A 20,309-nucleotide genomic window follows, 5' to 3' on the forward strand; every position below is an offset into this window, starting at 1 on the left:
GTGCCACCTCGATACAGCAGCGTCGAGACTATAATTGAAACCACACCTTTCTGGAATCAATTCATTACACAAGACGGAGCTTATAACACTTGCGGACCATGTGACAAATTGAATGTAACGCACAACTCACAAAATTACGCTTATCTGACCTCAGCCTTATTGTTTTACTCAAAATGTAGTGTTTAAAGCCAAGCCAGTACATTATGAAAGTATAACTACCTACTTGTATATATAATAGGTATTTTTTGTTCAGATTATTGGTCTATGGAACTATTTTTTTACGGATTCCTTGTTATAAAGTTTGAAGGAAGATAAGAAAGTAGTTGTCAGTCTGTTTGGTTGTTACATATTAAACAGAGAGGTATTTGAAAAAAGTAGTCTTGAATTACAGATATTCTTGGACATATCTTTGGTAATATTTTAAATAAGTAGCTATAACAATCTGTTCGCCTATTAGAAGGCCATTTGTGCAGATCAAACCTAGTGTTAAAATTAAAATATAAGCAAATAAGTACCTAAATTTCTTTATTTCCAACTAGGAACTTTTGTAATTATTATGTTTAATTTTTTTATTATAAAAAACACAATATTATTATACCCACCAAATAAAATATTATACTTAGGGCCGATTTTCCAATCGTCGAATAACTATTATCTGGGGAATAAAGAGGTATTATTTAAAACGTTAAATTTATTCCTTAGATAAAAATTATTTGATGATTAAAAAATCGACTCCTAGTTAATATAAAAAATAAAATACCACAACAAATTTTATTTAAATTTCAAAGATCATGAAAATTTTTAACTATAGTATATTCTAAGAGTAATTTCAAAATTACTTACCAACTTAAATTTTATTTTAAGGCTCGATTTCACCAAGGTAAAATAAGTCGTATCTGAGTCTGTCTAAATTATTTCCAATTATGCTTGGCGAAATCGACATTTAGAATATTAAAATAACAATAGATATAAATAAGCGTAATAATGTAACAGCATTAAAAGTCAAAGCAATAATTACATATAATATTAGACAGTCTCTAATGCCGCGGCTACATTTACGGCCATTAACGCGTTTTTCAACGGCATTCCGAACCAGTGGTAGATTATTTTGACGATTCAAAAGCACTTGTAAAAGTTTAATTGAATAAAAATAATTTGAATTTGAAAAAATTTGAATTTGAATTTGAATTTGAATTTCCCTTAACCGTTGGTGTAGCCACGGAGGAGTTGTTCTGCATGAAGTAATTTGAATTTGAATGAGGCATTATAATAGTTATCAGTGTGTAAGCAGCCTAAGTTCCGTTTTCAAAACTTAATAGGCGCTTTTAAATAAACCTAATTAATAATTTCGTTGTGATAGTTATTAGATAATAATTATACATATTATGTAGCTTAGATAATAAAATTTATATTAAATAAATGTAAAATATGTCAATACCTTGTAAAATATAGTTATCGCGGTTATAGTAGTATTGTAACTTGGCAATAATTTTAAGGATTTGATTGGATTAAGCACTTAAAAATAGAAATTATAAAGTTAATATTTAATGTTATTTATTAGGCTGAATTATTTATTTACCGAATGATATCATACTTTGGTCATGTGAATTTGGTAATCTTTTATTTAATACAAATTATTTCTTTACACAACAACATAAAATTATATCTCCCTTCCTTCCTGTAACCTCCCTTCCCTATGCTCTTTCCATTTCTCTGGGTGCTGAACATTTCTCTATACTATAGTATAATATAATATATATAGTATAGTATAATGCTAATAAGCATTACAAAATATTATCATATCATAATATGAGAGAGAGAGAGAGAGAGAGTAAGAATTTAATAAAATGATACTCTATTCGTGGAAAGAAGTTAGTATAGCGTTCTCTCTGTTCGTAATCCCATACAAATGATAGAGCCAAAACTCTCCGTGGGCGTTAACCATTTTGAGTCACCAACCAATCCAAACAATATGTTTTCAAACACATTCGAAATTCAAATCGAAAATGTTTTCAAAAAAACATTCGAAGTCAATCAGAAAACATAGAATTCGTTTGTGATTGGTTAGTGACTCAAAATGGTTAGCGCCCACTAGATTTTTGGCTCTATCATTTTGTATGGGATTATGTGACAGAAAGAGTGCTATAAAGACTTATTTCCACGGATAGGGCATAGAAATAGATGAGAAATAGTATAAAAGAGGCCAAATACTCACTAGCAGCTGGATGCATTGCTAAGCTGTACATATAAATCAACTTTTCTTGCCATTTGCTCAGAGCTTGGCTCTATCGAACCGGTAGCTATAGTATAAGATTTTATAGTAGAGTTCAACCTCCTAGCACATATAGCGTCAAAACAAAATGCACCTTCATCCACTTGATTTTAAGTTCAAGTTCGTACATAAGCCTACAGCAAGGATTCCAAACGGTAAGCTTGCTAAATTAAAATCGGTGGTATTGAATTTTTTACTTTAAGTCAGCAGAATAAGGTCCATTTTACTCTAAAGTTTTTGAGTTTCGACGCTCAAATTCTATCAACGTTGGTGAGTAGTACTCGTACCTAAAATCTCATACTAACCACGGATTTGGCACTCAGAGGTCAGAGAGAGACGTATTTTGTTTCGAATACCGAATTCAGCACATTCGCAAATCGATTCGAGTCTGACTTAGCTTTCCTGATATAGAAGGAGGCTGATGGAAGTATTCTCAAATTTTATTTACTAGCTGTTGCCCGCGACTTCGTCCCCATCCCGCGGAACTGGCTTTTCCCGTGGATTTTCCAAAAAAATCTTTCATATAAACCTTGTCCTAACAATTACAGACACAACAAAAAAGAATTATCCAATTTGGCTCAGTCGTTTTCAAGTTATGGCGTGACCAAGGGAAATAGGGATTCATTTTTACACATAAGACTAGGACTATGCCAACCCGTGGGAACTCTTTGATTTTCCGGGATATAGTAACTTAAGCAAAAAAATGAGAGGTAATAGATTGGCATGGTATGGGCACGTAATAAGAAATGCCTCCGCATTGTAATCTGCCAAAATCGTGGAAGAATATCGTATCACTAGAAAAATGTCAAATATATGTCTGTGAAAGGAAAAAAGAGGAGAGGAAGACCAAAGACAAGGTGGATAAACTGTCTGAAAGAGGATATGTGTGTAAAAGGGGTGGAAAATGCTTTGACGTATGACAGAAGTGAGTGGAAGCAAAAGACATGTGCCAACCCTACATAGCTTGGGATAAAGGACAAGAAGAATAAGAGTCAACTTAGGAAAGTGAATTCAGAACGGTAGACCGTCGGCAGTGGGTTTAACGCCCGAAATTATTTATTTATAGGCCATTAGTTAAATCAGACCAATACGGAATATCACTCAAAGATTATGTCTACTGATTTTTCGATGTATTTTCTCTTTTCCTTTGATCACCGCCTTCGCTCAAGGGACTCGTATCTGTAAGATTATGTCTAATGAACGTCAATCAATAAAGTTTCCTAATCTGGCATTGGCAAAGAGATTGACGGAAGAATAGCAAAGTATCTGGTTGAAATTAATCTCCTAATAGTGTCATGATTTTTTTAAATAGATACCTGTTATACTATAAACATATCCGTACTAATATTATAAATGCGAAAGTGCGTCTGTCTATCTGTCTGTCTGCCACCTTTTCATGGCACAACAGTTTAACCGATTCTGACGAAATTTGGTACAGGGTTAGCTTATATCCCGGGAAAGGACATAGGCTGCTTTTTATCCCGGAAAATCAAAGAGTTCCCACGGGATTCCTAAATACCCATCCGCTTAACCGATTTGTATGAAAGGTACCGAGGTAGCTTGCGTCCCTGTAATTGATATTATAGGCATTTTATCCCGCAAAATCAATCAGTTCGCACGGGATCTTTAAAAACCTAAATCCACGCGGACGAAGTCGCGGGCATCCTCTAGTACGTTATACTTCGTTAAAAACTTGGTCAAGTGCGAGTCAGATTCGCACACGAAGGTTTCCGTACTATCCTTTTAATTTGTTTATTATTATTTTCATGGCAGTCATTTTGAAACTGTTATTATTTTGTTGTTCTAGCGGCAATATTTCACAAAATACACATTTTGTGAAAATCTCAACTCTCTACCTATTACGATCCAAGAGATACATACAGCCCGCTGATCGGTTCTTCTCCCGCTGAAATGGCAATAGGGCCGTTGCCACTTTTCGGGTAACGGAACCCTAAAACGATCAAACCGAAGAAAAGGAATCTAAGGCCTTTGCACATGATAAGATTTTCACGTGAAATCAACGCGATATTGTTTAGTGCGATAGCAATATTGTTTAGTTCTGTTTTCTAGTTTTCTGAAATTTTAGTTTTTGGTGTATAGCTGTTCTAAGCGACACGTCCATTATGTTATTGACTGCATATGTACACACTTTTTTTTGGAGAGTGGCTAGTTTTTTTTTTCATGGCTTTATTGTAATATTGTATTATTATTGTCATTATCTGTATTGTGTGCTTAATAAACAAAAACAAAACAAAACGCGTGTTTTACGACCGTACGTGGACAGGCAGCGTTAAAAATATAGTGTTGAGAAAAAAGAAACGCTAACAAAAGATACGATTACGATAAAAAGGTTAGCGTAGGTCATAGACTAACGGCCAAAATTCATATTAATAAATTATTAATCCATCTGTAATCTGTCCGGATGATACTTAGCAAGGTTATCATTTTTTTTTAATTTGTATTGTCTGTTTATACAAAACAACAACGTTGCTAAGTAACTTATCGATAGATTACAGACAGATTGATTTTACAAGCCCGTCTGAGATTTCTTTGCGTACAATGCGTAGTCATATGGCTTGTATTCAGTTTGAAATACTTGTTTTGCGCACACTATATGAAATAGTGTAACAATTTATAGAATAAAATTAATATGATACTGTTTGAAAATTGTTAGTTGTGAAATATTTGAAAATATTATGAAACAAACTATTATTCAAGTTATTTTACATTTAACTAAGGAATTCGGGCAAGTTGCACCAAATTAACGGGTATTAAACCGTGATTAATTAACGGTTCCACTAAATAATGTATGTTTATAGTAAAATTGTGGTTAGAATTAAATTAGAATACGTGTTGTGATATCCTAGTAGTGTAAAATATTGTTAACTCAGTAATGTTTAACCTTTTTAATTTAATCTCTCTGTTGTAATAAAAAAGCATTTCCTGGTTTTGTTTTGTCCAATAAATTCACTCGTATTATAAGTAGCTAAAGTATTGGTAATTTCCTAGAAACTAATTAAAAAATAATTACTTATTAAGGAATTTTATTTATTTGGTTTTATTTGCAAAAGGGGAAAACAAATACGTAATTATTAAGCGTTGATTGAACGTTTTAAGTTACATATTGTGGAATTAATAACGAATAGAATATGAAATATTATAATATAATATTTTAATTATTGGCTGTAGTATAGGATTCAATGTACATAGTTAAATTATAAAGCATAGCGTGAACATTGTTTCTTATAAGTACGTACTACATAAGTAAATATTTTCTTATATGTATAAAAAAATCACGAAGATTGTTATTAAACCAGATACTGTTACTGATACTGAACAAAACTAAATTTTAGATTATTCGCATCTTCTTCTTACTAATGTAATATGAAAAGGACAGACATAGTTTGACAGTTTGAAATTAAAAAAGCTATCAATTTAGATGCCAGCTGCAAGCCTGTTGTTTAAATTTGTGATGTGCACTAAAATTTAGAGTCTTTAAATGTAAAATGTTCCGTCCTTTTTAGCAATATTAAAAAGAAAAAGATGCAGATACTTTAAATTTAGTTTAGAGAAAGACAATAGAATCACAGAATCGGCGCTACTGTTTCAAAGTAGAGTATAGGTATTATTTTTATAGTCGTTCTCATGAATTATTGTGTTGTAAGTAAATCAAAAATATACTTTAGGAAATTCGTGTAAATATTTTTACTTCTTTGTTAAAGTACGTACCTACCAACTAGTGAGAATAAAGATTTGTTTTGATACATAAAAAATAAACAAAGATCTGAAGAAGAAGAAAAGGCAAATATAATAATAGGCATCGTAAGAAAAAAAAGTTTTGACCTTCAAAAAACTAAAGTTAGATACAAATCAATCTCGCTATAATTACTGTCTCTAGACTAGACTTTAATATCTTAATATTAATATTGTCTTTATATATATGAATACGAAATAGAAATCCACTAGTAAAAAGTTTGGGCGAAACAAGATGACATCGTTAGGCTACTAATCTAGATGTCTCTGGGGTGCGACCATTTCCAATCTAGACCCGATTCCCGCAGCTTTGAAATTCGTGATCAGTATTTTCGTTTTGTCAATAATTCTTAAGTCCCCAAGTCCGTGACGGACTAAGAGTGGAGCGAAAAGTATGATTTGCACTGTGAAGGGCCCTTCAAACCATGAAAAATCATTTAGTGAAATAATCTCTCAACCTCCAACTCCAAGTAAATAGGAGCAAGTTCGGAGTTGGGGGCCTCAAAGTGTAATTTGAAAGGCCTACTCTAGAATTAATTGTGTAGAATAAATGGTAAAAGTTCTAACATACAGTTACCAATGTTTCTTGTTCATTTTCGAATACAGTAAATATATTTTACAAAATTTAGATAAAAGAGATCCCGCTCGTATTACTCGTAAAGTAAAAATAAAAGTAAAAATTCAGGCTTGTTTCGCTCGCGTTTATATTTCATTGTTTTAATCGTAAAAGAATTTATGGGCTTTTGCGGTCGAAGCCCAAAAGAAACAACAGAGGACGGGGGCCTCATGGAGATGCCGCTCCAGGAATCCAAGTGTCTTAGTCCGCCACTGCCTCTAGCGTCATGAATTTTTGATGTGAATGGTTTTATTCCAATGTAGGCCAAAAAAGATAATACATTTATCCCGCTTTCCATTCACTAATTTTGTCGAATAATAGGGATTTCAGTCTAAAACTAACCCCCTGGAGACTATTAATATGGTGACCTATGTATGAATAATTAATCTCATCGTCTCACAATCTTAACCGGTGGAAGCCCACCGCTGGACATTAGGTCTGTTCTAGTCTATTTCCACATTCATGTGCCGCTTATACCCAGCAGCATCCTGCAACTCGCTGATGTTATCAGTCCATCTCAGGACTGGAGGGTCTTCCAACTCCATTTCTGGTGTCCATCTAAAATCTTAGAACCTCAAGATAAAAGTTGTGAAAATCCATAAAATATATGATACGATAAACGGTCGGAGCTCACAAGTACATCTCATTTTCTTTCTCGATGTTCATCTTTACCGGTATAGTAGTAGCTAGCCGAGATCGACACCAGATTCATCGTCGTCTCTTACGGTATCAGATTAACGACTTTTCACGTGTTTAAGCTCGTTTTTGTACGTGGGCATACGCGTGCCTTTTTTCACATGCGCATCTTGTACGAGATTATAAGCTTACGAGCGAGTTATTTCTTCCTTGAACTTTATTATTAACTGACCCACTGGTTGGAGCATGCACATTCGTTTTATTGAAGCGCGAATAAGCGCTGTCAAAACGCAGAAAAATCGCTAGTCTGAAACTGCAATAAGAAAAACTAACTATTTACTTAAAATATGATTTGAAAAGATATTAAAATATGATTTGAAAATAAATCTTGAAATTGTTTCATAAATCATAATTATTTACTACATGAACAGCGGAACGAAACCTATGTTTTAGAGTAAATGACTTAAAATAGATTAGTTAACCTGTGGTTACATATAAATGGTAGAAGCGAGCTATTTTATGCCAATACTAATACAAATTGCGTGTGACAAATAAATACTCTCTTACTAAAAGAATAGTTACAAAACAAACACCGTCTCAAGCATAAATTTAGTATGTACTAGATCAACAATGACAGATTACCGGTGTTACAAAAAATGAAACGTAAATGTGTGCGTGAAATAGAGTTGTCTTGACTGTAGCATTGTATTATCGATAGTCTTACTGGCGAAATCATAGGACACTAATGAGTTAGTTTAACGACGTGAAGTAAACAGTATCTTATAATCTTAAAAAATCAAATACATTTCAAATACACAAATAGCAACAAAGCTAAAGCTGGGTAACAAATTATTATTTATTAATGAAATGACTTGGTGCAGCTACTACAAATAAGTATAGTTATCTTACTTTGAAAATTGAAACATATTTTAATTTTTTTTTTAAATGGTGTAAACACAAATTCACAGTTTTCAGATTTATTCCAGTATTTGTGCTATAAGATCTACCTGCCTGCCTTTCATGATTATAGGTCAACGGGAAGTACCCTATAGGTTTCTTGACAGACAGACAGACAGACAGCTTAAGCCTATCACATCAAACCTACCGGCAGACACGATTATCGACTATCGATACTTGTGACGTCATCACTTTGTCAATCCCTATCGTAACCAAACGTTTTTAAATTTTACACAAAATATCCAAAAATTCTTCATTTAGCAATGTAATTTGATGATAAGTCTTAAGGGAAACCTATCATCTAAGCTTCCAATAGTTATTTTGCCTAATTTTCAAACAACAAATGACGAAATAATGATTATAAACAATTAGTATAAATAATCAGTAATTACATGTGAAACGTGTATTTACGCGGATTATAACGTCTTGTTACGTCACATTCGCTCACTGAACAAGACACCATGGTGGCAGGACATAGATTTTACGTTTTAATCGTAAAATTATTTAGTAAATGCAAAAAATCACCTCGACTTGGAACAGGCCGAACTCATAAGGACCGATACTCACGTAAACAATGACTTATCGGCATCTTGTTTCGCTATCTCGCTTTCGCTCGCGGCAGTGTGTCTTATCTAACTACTCTCGCTCCCTCACTTTGTCAGTCTTTGAGCGAAGCGAAAAATCGTAGGTCTATGGTCTCAAGTATCGTCAATGACCCTTGGGTTTATTCTTCTTAATGAGTAGGGTGGGACTAGGCTTTTAGAAAAGTGAAGGATGTTGTGTCTTACTCGTAAGCTAGACAAAGATATGACCGAGTAAATAAAGCTGTGTTCCAGACATTCTGAAATAATTTACTTTGAAACTAGCTTTTGCCTGCGACTACGTTTTTAGGGTTCCGTATCTCTAGAACAAAAAAGGAACCCTTACAGGATCTGATCTGTCAAGACCAGAATAAAAACTATAGTGTCCTTCCCACAGCCTAGAATCTAAAATCCGGTGTTTGACAATTAGTCAAATCAATATCCTTTATCAAACGTTAAAACACGTGCTTAGTACGCGACCTGATTGAAAGATTGACATGTGACGTCACAACGATTTGACGTGCTTTTTTAGTTTAATCGATAATTTAAAATGGTAATTACACTTAAAACTAACAAAAGACGTGGATTTTACGTATTTTGGAAGACCCTCTATTTAATAATTCTTAAGAAATAATTTATTTTTCACATAAGCAAAAACCGTATTGGGTAGACTAGACCCTAGCAATGTCTTATACTTAGCACAAGCAAAGGCGAAAATTCGAATACCGTCGATTTGTGGTAACATGAAAAGAAAAAAAACAAAAATGTTATTTCTTGTACAAATGGTACGGAACCCTCCGAATGTGACTCCGAGTCAGACTTTCACCTTCCTTTATAACACTTTTTTTTTTTTACTTATAGTTACTTATGCAAATGTATCTAGATTATATTATAATGTAAAGAAATGAATATCTAAAATTGTAAATAATGTAAAAATGAGAAATTAAAAGCAATAATTACTGTACCGCGTTAAGCTTGATATTATCTGTGTAAAATATTTAGAATATTATTATTATTATGATTAAAAATAAAATATTGTTTTTATCTTCGAGTCTTGTTGCATATTGAATGTCGTAATATTATTGTAGATATACTGCATAAAAAGTTATTATAATAAATGGTTAAAATGTGCAAATTTTGTTTTAAATTTTAAACTTTTAATTTTTATTAATTAACTCTTATCCATGAAAAAGGTTAAACTTTATACGCGCTACTCTTAAAGTAGGTACTTTTGTAGGATTAGATCTAAAACTAAATCACTATTTAAAATTAAAAAATCAATCATTGATTTACCTTTTCTAACTTTGTCCACAAGAAATAAACAAATACCAGACCCCTTTTTTATGTCTTAGGGGTTGACTTTTCAAAAATCCTTTCTTAGCGGATGTCTATGTCATCACACTAATATTATAAAGGCGAAAGTTTGTATGTGTGTGTGTGTGTGTGTGTGTGTGTGTGTGTGTGTGTGTATGTTTGTTACTCCTTCACGCCAAAACTACTGGACGGATTTGACTGAAATTTGGAATGGAGATAGATAATATCCTGGATTAGCACACAGGCTACTTTTTATCCCGGAAAATCAAAGAGTTCCCACGGGATTTCGAAAAACCTAAATCCACGCGGGCGAAGTCGCGGGCATCGGCTAGTAATAGATATCTGTATGCCTTTCAGTCCAATCCGTCCAGTAGACAGCTTGAGCTGTGCGTTGATAGAACAGTCAGTCAGTCAGCTTTTCCTTTTATAGATTTAGATTAAAAAAGTAATTGAGATAATAATGTGGTGAGTTCCCAGATCCTTCCGTATATCATCCATAAGACCTCCTCACTAAACCCTTGCTAAAGGAAATTGTAAGAATTAACTCTACAATTTCCTATTGCTTATTATTTATTAATACCACTTCAGCGAATAGCAAATCCTAGCCAGGGTTCTCTGGCTATGAATTTAAATTTTAAATTATATTTTTAATCGAGGATTTACTGTACGGTCGAATTGGCTTTTTGAAAATATTTTTTTTCATCCAGGTTTTTCAAAGTTATGAATTTTTCAAACTGTGGCTTGTTGGACTCAGATGACAACTGTGCCCAAGAACCACAAAAAAAATGTGTGTTTGTCTTTATCACTCTTCAGAGCTTTTCCATACACTTAGCTTGCTCTAACAAGGTATTATTATTTTGATGTCGAGTCCACCTTGATTCTTCGTCTGAGATAAGCGCGTTATCTACCCAAGCCTTTTGATCAACTGAAAAGTTTAACACGATTGTTATTCAGTTAGCGTATCGCTTAATTTATTCAATCTGTTTGTCCTCTGCCGAATCGGGGATCAAACGCTGTCCCGTTGGCTTATCTATTTGTAATACTTCGACAGTGAACCAAATTATATCTACATAAACTTTAAAATCTATAGCTCTGTAATTTTGTGACTTGGAATGGTCCTAGTCTAAGAGCCGATTCACACCAAGCACGTACACATGACCACGCGCGTAGTGACGCGCGTGAGTCCATAGACATGACAGCACGCATTACGTCTACGCGAACGTTCACGTCACGCAAGCGGTATGCCATATCTCATACAGTTCCACCGTCATGGTACGTGCTAAGTCTACGCTTACGTGCTGCATACGCGTTTGGTGTGTCCCAGCTTTTAATGCCCATAATGCCCGCGACTTTGTCGGTGTGGGTTTAGGTTTTTAAAAATCCCATGGGAACTCTTTGATTTTCCGGGATAAAAAGTAGCCTATGTCACTCTCTAGGTAACTATGCCCATGCAGAAAATCCGTTGCTCCGTTGCGTCGTGATAGAAGGACAAACCAACAAATCGATAAACCAACAAACACACACATTTCGCATTTATAATAAGGGTATTGATTTCACTCGCCAGGTCTTTAACAATGCCTATGCAAAAAGTCACGTCGACTCGTTGCTCCGTTGCGACGTTATTGAAGGACAAACCAACAAACTAATAGACCAACAAACAAACACACTTCCGCATTTAAATAAGGGCAGTGATTTGTCTTAATGCACGGCCAATTTAGTCATAAAATTTAGGCGATAGGTTCAGTCATGCATCAGTAAACTCCGTTAACGGCGAACTCCCTGTTAATCACTCCATACAACACAAAAAAAAAATACAAAAATATTTATTTCGGTAAAACAATTTTTTACATAGAATACATAAAAACTCCATACAAACTAAGATTGGTTCTCATTTTTTAACCCCCGACCCAAAAAGAGGGGTGTTATAAGTTTGACGTGTGTATCCGTGTATCTGTGTGTCTGTGTATCTGTATATCTGTCTGTGGCACCGTAGCGCCTAAACTAATGAACCGATTTTAATTTAGTTTTTTTGTTTGAAAGGTGGCTTGATCGAGAGTGTTCTTAGCTATAATCCAAGAAAATCGGTTCAGCCGTTTGAAAGTTATCAGCTCTTTTCTAGTTACTGTAACGTTCACTTGTCGAGGGTGTTATAAATTTTAAATTTACACTTGTTGAATAATAAAATCAATGTAATTTTGTAGACACGTTCTATGGATGCCTTACATTTTACCATTATGAGGTAACCCTAAAAGGATGAAGGGGTTACGTAGATTACAGCGGCTTTGAGCGTATTTTAGAATAACATTGGCATATTTTTCTTCGGCTCCATCGAAAACGCCCGCACGGAGGTCCCGGGAGAGGTATGTATCTTATTATTTTTCTTTTAGGTAGATACGTATGAGAAAATTGAATATAAATATGGAAATTTTATATCTTTTTAGGCTGTTCGTGGTATTAGGTTGTATGTTGTATTGAATCTTCTGTAGTTTCACTTAGATTTTTAATTTATATATGTAGCATTTAAGTACAATACTTTAACAGTATGGGGATCATTATATTTTGCCCGTCATCCTGTATTTTTCGTACATTATATTTTATTCATTGAAAGTACCTTGGCCATAAGTAGTAGGTAAACTACACTGGCCAAATGCAGATTGGCAGACTTCACACACTTTTGAGAATATTATGGAGAATGGAATCTCTTATTATGGGAATCTCAGGCAGGCAAGTTTCTTCACGATGTTTTCCTTATCTGATAAAGTAAATGCTATTTAAAACGCACATTTAACTCCGAAAACTTATACGTGCGAGTATTATTTATTAGAAATAATATATAGGTAAATAAATATACGTTAATAATTTTAGCAAAAATATTATATTATTTGCTAAAGTTAATGTTATTTCTAATGATTCAGGGCTATTGGGTTTTCTATTCTTTGTATTTTGTAGGTCTTCTGGGTACACTTGATACGAAAATTATTGTAGGTTTTCTCTTAATCCAAAGAATGTTATTGGCTTTTCGTCTAAGTACTTAATTCATTTCTTGCCGATTACATAACATTATTCTCGCACCATAGTAACCAATGACTAGGTAAGCGAATTTAATAGCTCGTGTCGTGCATCGTCCTCAAAGCGCGACTTCATAATATAGGTAATAGGTATGTCCCGGCTACACGATATTCAACGGCGTTTCCCGTTTAACGTAGATGTAGCCACGATCAATGCTCAACGGCATTCACAATGCCATTTGGCGTTAGACGATTTTGACCCCAATTCAATTGGCATTAGATGTTAACCGTTTAAGTGTGGCCACTCAGCTAGACGCATTGATTATCGCGATAATTATAGCGTTGGTGGGCATTGACGTGGCCCGAGCAATAGCATATCTTACCCACTCCACTACACAATTAGCTTGGGTAGAAATAGACACAAACTTCGTAGCTTATATAGCTTTACTCTCGCTTGCCGCTTAGCTACATCGCACAACTTTAGTGGAAAGGCAGCCTTAAAAACTTTCTCTATAAACTTATCATACACAGCTTATAACTGCGACATTGAACTTCAAATCGTCCATGATAAGGAAGTATTCACAGAAATTCAACCCTTATGTCTAAAGCAATAAAGGCTCTAATAGGATCAAACTTCCCTTCAACAATTTGTCTATTCAGGACCATTAAATGGCAAGGGCTTAGATTTCAAAACTAGATTAGATGGAATTGCTTTACATACAAAATATATAATAGCTATGATAAGTTATTATTTATAACTAATATTAGGTATACATATTATAAATACAATGTTTTTGTTGGTTTGTTCTTCAATGTCGCTTCAACGGAACAACGGATCGGCGTGATTCTTGCGTGGATAAGTATATAGACGTGGTAAATGGCAAAGACTTACTTTTTAACCCCCGACCCAAAAAGAGGGGTGTTATAAGTTTGACGTCTGTATCTTTGTATCTGTCTATGGCATCGTAGCTCCTAAACTAATGAACCGATTTTAATGTAGTTTTTTTGTTTGAAAGGTGGCTTGATCGAGAGTGTTCTTAGCTATAATCCCAGAAAATCGGTTCAGCCGTTTGAAAGTTATCAGCTCTTTTCTAGTTACTGTAACCTTCACATGTGTGATGATGGGGTGTTATAAATCTTTAATTTACACTTGTTATTCCGTAAAATCGAGTTCCAGAGTTCCCATGAGATTTAAAAAAATATAAACAAAAGCTTTACAGTAGGTAATTTTCAAATTATTTCTTGCCTGGTCTGTTGACTGATAAGAGATTTAGCTCTCTTAGGAGTATGGGTTTAACGGCTAAGTTTGCTGTAGGCTCTTGTCAGACCTGGGCACGTTTGGAACCCTCGTAGCTTTAGTTTTATGTTAATTGTGACAATCAGACAGTGGACAATAGTACCCAATTTGAATAAATGATTTTGATTTTAAAATTCCAGATAGGCAAAAAGCATACAATTGTATTGTATTTTAATAGCCTCGATAGCTCAAGGGTAAGGAGCGGACTGAATTCCGAAAGGTCGGCGGTTCAAACCCCACCCGTGGCACTATTGTCGTACCCACTCCTGGCACAAACTTTACGCTTAATTGGAGGGGAAAGGGGAGTATTAGTCATGATTAGCATCACACTAATGTCGTTAACACCGTGTGTGTGTGTGTGTATGTTTGTTACTCCTTCACGCAAAAACTACTGGACGGATTTGGCTAAATTCGGAATGGAGATAGATAATATCCTGGATAAGCACATAAGCTACTTTTTATCCCGGAAAACCAAAGAGTTCCCACGGGATTTCGGAAAACCTAAATCCACGCGGACGAAGTCGCGGGCGTCAGCTAGTGGCTAATATTCTTTTCTAAAAAAAAGTGAAGACAAAGTACGCTTGCCATATATGCGTAGCAACACACACTACATAAATATAGCGCAAGGGTTTACGCACCATTTGACACCTACAAGTGTGCTTCAAAAAATAGCTAAGGGAGCAGTTTGAAAAAACTGTCATGTCCGTGTACCAAGTTAGACCGCATCCATGTTTGATTGCATCATTACCTTCAGATGTGATCACAATCAAAAGCTAAGTATTGTAACTTGTTATTGAATAAAAAATTCTTTTGCTATACATCCGCTTTCAGCTCTTCTCATTTGCTGTATCATTCTGAACTGGCTCCTCATTCAAAGGAACTTGTAAAAGCCAATTTGAATACATGCATACTCATTACTTATACAGGAGCTTTGTACAAAGCTTTTTCATCAATTTTGCAAAGTAGCATCTGCCCTTGCATCTCCAGTCTACCTCTAGAGTCTGTCTGACACCGCATTTGGCAAACTTTATCAAGGATTTTCATCCAACATACAGGGTGTAACCAGAACGTTAGCAAAAATTTATCGTTATTATTATACTACTTTAACACAATTCAACACCAATAACGTATTATAGAAGCAGGCGTTATTTTGCGGAAGTCCATGATAAACAAGGAACTAAAAGCTTAATTTGCTATAATCCACCAAACCAACGAAATCTGTACGGTACGCAGTACCACACAAGTTCCAACACCACTCGACGCGCGTTTCGCCCCGACACCGGAGCATCCTCAGGAGATGTAGACTTTACAATGTACAATTGCAAACTTTGCAATATTAGCGTATCTTGTAATTTTAGTGATTTAGTATTTTTCATATACGCATTGTATAGCGTGCAAAACTCGAGTCAATGCCTCTCCTACGACGCGGCATTTACTTTGAGTGACCTATTTATGGAACGTTCGTTGACCTCTAGCGTCTGTCAGATGCTTTATTAGCAATATATTGTGAACTTTTAATAAATACAGGATTTTTTTACGTAGTTTTTTATGGTATCTTATCAGTAATCATCAGTACTATCACCTGTCTTCGTTTTTGCTAGCGTTTATTACACACTGTATTAAAATGCCTAGAGATAAATATATTTTGATCTTTGCCCCCTACATTAGGAATCGACGGTGGTGAAACATGGTCAATAATAGCACAGTTCACTCTGCTAATAGCGAGGCTAAAGTAAGAATTTCACTCAGCGTGGTATAGGGAAGCTATGCTCGGAGTTTCTTTGAGATAATTCGTCAAAGAACTATAGTAACCGCGTAGCTTTTGTGGCTAACCAACTTTACCTACCTACCTACTCTTACATAAATTAAAACTGGATATAAGGTTAAATACGATACAACAGAAGATAGTAGGTATTACAAACACATTTAACTGTAATCGAACAGGAAAACGACCAGCCTATGAATAAACCCAAAGGACTACAACAAGGTTAGCGACCAATGAATTTAAACCCAATTGGTATCAGCTTTAAAGAATATTTTTGTGTGAACTCCCCTAATGTTTGGTTTGTTCGGGTCTATTAAATTTCACGGACTCAGATTTTGGATTAGGCCGAATTGGTTTACGGGCTAAAGATTACAAATAGATGGTCAGTTGGGATAGGGCCAAATTGAGTTTTAAGTATATTACTTTAATCTAAATATATAAGGCCAGGGAATGTGTTTGCACTGTTATATAACATAGGTAGGTATATCTATGTACTTACTGCTAAAGTCAGAACTAAGGACGCGCCATGCCACTCCAAGCGTGAAATAAAATTTCCAAAAAAATTTAAAAATAAGTTTTATCCCTGGTTGCCCTAATGTTTTATAGTTACATTAGTGTGATAGACTGTCTGCTTAGACTAAGAATTGTTCTCTGCTGAGGAGACCAATCCTTAATCTAAGACTGTCTGTAATCCATATTATAATTTACTAGATGATACCCGCGACTTCGTTCGCGTGGATGTAGGTTTTTTAAAATTCCCGTGGAAACTCTTTAATTTTCCGGGATAAAAAGTAGCCTATGTGCTAATCCAGGGTATAATCTATCTCCATTCTAAATTTGAGCCCAATCGGTCCAGTAGTTTTTGCGTGAAGGAGTAACAAACATACACACACACACACACACACACACACACACATACACATACAAACTTTCTCCTTTATAATATTAGTGTGATTATTTAACAATTATTATTTAACACACCCAAATGCTGAAAGTCTGAAAAGTTAAGGATCATAAATAAATTTTTGTCGTGTTATTAATTTTTATGATGATCCAAGTGCTATTTTCTAAATAAATAGTACTTTTTTACACTATTTTCTTTGAAAAATCCCAACTTATCGCTACAAAATAATAATCAAACATATTTACCTTATTTTCTCAAAAAACAAAAATGTCGCTTGGTTCACTATTGGTTCTACCATCGCCATAATTTAAATGGGAGGTACTACCAATACAGATAGGGTATCTCTAGAAAGTTGTGAAATGCATGAAGTTGTGCGATTATTCGCACGTGCAAGTGCTTTGGTTTGTGGTTCGTTGGGTAATTTACTATTAAACTTTTTGTTATAAAATGTACTTGCACGTTTACCGGTGTAGTTTATAGCTTAGAAAATACATATGTATTGATAATAATCTGACCTCGATAAAAAATTTCAACAGTATTCTGACCCTACTTAAAATTACTTGTTGACCCCTGCTATAATGGTTCCTTTTTTAGGGTTCCGTACCTCAAAAGGAAAAATGGAACCCTTATAGGATCACTTTGTTGTCTGTCTGTCTGTCGGTCAAGAAACCTATAGGGTGCTTCCCGTTGACCTAGAATCATGAAAGGACGGTAGGTAATTTTCAAAGTAAGATAACTATACCAAGTGGCCTGGGGTATCATATGAAGGGGCCTTTACCTGTAAATTCTAAAACAGATTTTTATTTATTTTTATGTATAGTTTTTGATTTATCATACAAAATGTTGGAAAAAATGCCCGAGTACGGAACCCTCAGTGCGCGAGTCCAACTCGCACTTGGCTGTTTTTTCTTCTTTAGGTACGGAAACATAAAAATAAATGTTTTTCTTTCTTTCTTTCAGTTCTCTTACCGGGAATCGAACACGTAATCTGCCATTCATCCTACTATCCATCCATCCACTATACCATCACTGCACTATATCGATGCGTACTCCACTCGTTAGCTCATCAAAATCTTGTCAAGTTTATACATAAGTAATATAAGTCAATTCAGTAGGTAAACAAGATTTGGATAACACATTCGAAGTACGGATCATCGATCTTTTAGCCTTTTGCGCGTAGCTGTCAAGAGCTAATGGAGGATACATAAAGCAGTAAATCCTTATAGATGCCAACTCAGCGCCCTTGTGTACTGGGAAATGACGGGGAATCGATTTGGCGATGATTTAGGTAGGCACTTTTAGGCGCAACGCTCGTCCGTTGAGTGGAGTAGACGGCGATTACGTCTTTCTTGATAACAACTCAAACTAAGCTTTATTTTTTTTATTACGTTCGGATGAGAGCGATTATGCACTACATCCGATACGAATCCGTGGAATTACACACTAGTTACTAGCTCCGACTTCCGTCATCCGAGTTCTCTCCGACATCCGTGAGAATATATTTCTCGGATGTGCCTCGGATTCAAATCGGACATAATAATATGACGTAGATATGTCAAAGATGTCCACTGAATGGCTTACTTTTTAACCCCCAACCCAAAAAGAGGGGTGTTATAAGTTTGACGTGTGTATCTATTTCTGGCATCATACCTCCTAAACTAATGAACCGATTTTAATTTAGTTTAGTTTTTTTGCTTGAAAGGTGGCTTGATCGAAAGTGTTCTTAGCTATAATCCAAGAAAATCAGTTCAGCCGTTTGAAAGCTACCAGCTCTTTTCTAGTTACTGTAACCTTCATTTGTCGAGGGTGTTATGAATTTTTAATTTACTCTTGTAGAACATTAACAACAAAAAATAGCATAATCGGCGTAAATATTTGTATGGAGAAGTCCGTAGTAGGACAAAATAATATTCAGTCAATTAATTTAAAATTCCCGATTTAACCCATCTGAGAATCAAACTCCGAGACCTACTCCGGGTATCTTTAAAACAAGAGTGAATAGGCACCTTCTAGGTAAACGCATCCCATCTTAGACCACATCATCACTTTCCATCAGGTGTGATTGTGGTCAAGCGCTTACCTTAGTGAATAAAAAAAACTTATAAAGCTAGAGAGTAAAATAAGTCGAATAATAAACAACATTATTCAGCAAAGTTACAAAGTAACAGCTGCATTTTCTCGAGAAAATCTTTTCCATCATCACACTGTGCAGTTAATGTTGCATGAATCAGAATTTACTGCTGATATACTGCACTACATTACACTACATATATGATGACGAGGTTTGAGAATAAGTTAACGGTGGTCTCTCCTTCACTCGCTACATACAAACGTGATAAGTAGGTATATTAACCAACTAGCTGATGCCCGTGACTTCATTCCGGTGGATATAAGATTTTAAAAATCCCGTGGGAACTGATTGATTTTTCAGAATAAAAAGTAGCCTATGTGTTAATCCAGGGTATAACCTATCTCCATTCCAAATTTCAGTCAGATCCATCCAGTAGTTTTTGCGTGAAAGACTTACAAACATCCACACATCCATCCATACATCCATCCATACATACAAACTTTCGCGTTTATAATATTGGTAGGATCAAACTTTGAAACCATTTGAACCATTTGATCAAACTCAAGGTAATTTTGTAGACACGCTTTGGAAAATAATATTTATGTCTGTAGCTGTGGTAGTAAGTAGTTAGGACATCTATTTTCCTATGGAGGTCGGGGGTTCGATCCCGGGCACGTACCTCTAACTTTTAGGAGTTATGTGCGTTTTAAGTAATAAATATCACTTGTTTTAACGAAGAAAGATGAAAGAAAACATCATGAGGAAACCTGCATGCCTAAGAGTTCTCCATAATTTTCTCTAAGGTGTGTGAAGTCTACCAATCCGCAGTTGACCAACGTGGTAGACTGTGGCCAAAACCCCTTGTCACTCTAAGAGGAGACCCGTCCTCCGTAGTGATACGGCGATGATGATTATCTATGTCTGTTGTTTGCCAGGTTTCCGTAAGAATAGCTAGTTTTAAAGTTCCAAAGGTTTAAAGACTTTAAAAATTTGTTTGTCAATTCTTAAGACCGTGTCGTGAAACCAAAGACACGGATTAGTTCTTAGAACATGTCTACACAATTGCATTGAGTTTGTTTGGTTAGTATCCAAATGAGAGCCAAACTACGTTTGTATGGAGCTCACTACAGATAGA

At 35.0% G+C, this 20,309-nt stretch overlaps 2 long non-coding RNA genes across 2 annotated transcripts; both read left to right on the forward strand.

Moving 5' to 3' along the window:
* The first annotated feature begins 2 nt into the window (after positions 1-2).
* On the forward strand, positions 3-5,767 carry LOC123877695. Its single transcript, XR_006798652.1, has 2 exons — positions 3-670; positions 5,676-5,767. It is a non-coding gene; the product is annotated as an uncharacterized LOC123877695 (long non-coding RNA).
* Positions 5,768-11,520: 5,753 nt separating this feature from the next.
* Positions 11,521-11,792, forward strand: LOC123877696. Its single transcript, XR_006798653.1, has 2 exons — positions 11,521-11,565; positions 11,694-11,792. It is a non-coding gene; the product is annotated as an uncharacterized LOC123877696 (long non-coding RNA).
* Positions 11,793-20,309: the final 8,517 nt, after the last annotated feature.

The sequence above is a fragment of the Maniola jurtina genome, chromosome 24, assembly GCF_905333055.1.
Source record: "Maniola jurtina chromosome 24, ilManJurt1.1, whole genome shotgun sequence".
NCBI lineage: Eukaryota > Metazoa > Arthropoda > Insecta > Lepidoptera > Nymphalidae > Maniola > Maniola jurtina.